Here is a 1,906-nt window from a genome sequence, read left to right as displayed (position 1 = left end):
TTCAATTGCTCATGCTTTAGAGGCCATCTGAAGCCATTTCTATTCTTTATCGCATTCTTGAAACCCATCTCTCTCTGAAGCTCTACGGATAAAGGAAGAGGCTATCACAATAAATCCGACGGATCTTCTTAGGCAAGAAAATCAAGCAGAGGATCAGGCACATCTGATCTTCAGATTTCCCTGAGAAGCGAACTTTTCCTTCGACAGCGAGTGGAGGCCAGGCTTGCATCTCTTTTGATGGAAAGCAAGGAGTATTCAGAAGCACTAAGTGTCCTATCAGGCTTGATCAAGGAAGTGAGAAGGCTAGTTGACAAGCTTCTTCTTGTGGACATATATTTGATGCGAGTAAGCTCAATTTCTCTTTGAGAAAACATCCAAATTATTATCTTTGAGACATGAGAGACTGAGAGAGGAAGAACTTGGAACCTTAAATGTAAACCGAAAATGAATGAAAGCGACAAATTTATAGAATAAATTTTTAAAACCAACGGCGGTCCTTACAAACAAACCGCCGTTTAAATTGTAAAATCAACGTCGGTATGATCGACGTATATTACAGAAATCCACGTCGGTAAATTAATAAAAACGACGTGTTAAATAATATACCATGACGCGAGTTATTACTTATGTACTTTAATTTTTGAGTTTACTACGACGGTACCTACAAACTACTGTCGTATTTATTTACCACGTCCGAAGTTAAATGTACCGTCGTATTTTGTAATTTATACGTCGTAGTTATATGTAACCGCCATATTATTTTTTTGAAATGGTTTTATATGTAAGCAACTTTTCGTCTACTTGACTTACACATTTGTTGTTTTTATATTCTTATTTTATTTAAATCTGTCATCCAAAAAAGAAACTTTACATATTGCAGAATATTAATTTCCTTCGTTTTAAATTTCCTCCGGAAAAAAAACTCTATTTATAACGCACTGTAATTGAAAAATAAACTGAAAGGTCACGGGAAAAAAAATTCTATTCATAATTTAAAAATTAAAATCCACGTCGGTTATATTAAACCTAACGACGTTAAATGAAATGATTCCACGTCGAATGAAAAATATTGCGTCGTTTTAGTTAAAAACGACGTAGTTAAATGTAACCGCCGTATTATTTTTTTGAAATGGTTTTATATGTAAGCAACTTTTCGACTTACACATGCACTGTTTCCAAACCCGATTAAAAATTTCAATCTCCCAGAGAAACCTTTTCGTCTTTTTTCCTTGTCAGAGCATTGTCAGAGTTTCTCATCGTCTTCCTCTCGTCTTCTTCGTCGTCTCTGAACTTAAACATCGATCATCTTCCTCTTGCTTTCATTGCACGCAAAAGGTAAGCTTTCATTTTCACTATTTTGGTTACTGTTTTGCATGCTCATACGTTTTTTGTTTGAAAAATCTTTTTACCTTTTTTCTGGCCAAAATCATTTTACTTCTTTCCAAGTTTGATAAAATATACAGACAAAGAGAGAAAGTTTCCAACTTTGAAGACAACTACATCAACTAAATAAGACGACGGTAGACCACGACGGTTCGTCAGTTGTTCTAGCGTCGTCTGAAAATTGACAAAGTTGTTTTTAAAATAATAGTCTTTTTTTATATGCTTGTTTAATTGCAGGTTTGATTTCGCTGAACAATGGTTTTTGTTTTTCCCTTATTTGATAAAATATAAAGAAAAAGAAACTAGGGTTGGTATCTAATATAGACGACAAAATATCTTATTGTTTTACGTCGTGTGAATGTTAATACCACGACGGTGTATTACTATTGACGTCGTATGAACATAAATACCACGACGTTATATAATTAATAGTTTACCACGACGGTGTATTACTATTGACGTCGTGTGAACATATATACCACGACGTTATATAAATAATGGTTTTAAACATTTATTACGTCTG

Source organism: Prunus persica, chromosome G6 (assembly GCF_000346465.2).
Source record: "Prunus persica cultivar Lovell chromosome G6, Prunus_persica_NCBIv2, whole genome shotgun sequence".
NCBI classification, from domain to species: domain Eukaryota; kingdom Viridiplantae; phylum Streptophyta; class Magnoliopsida; order Rosales; family Rosaceae; genus Prunus; species Prunus persica.
Note: the sequence above shows the minus strand (reverse complement) of the source record.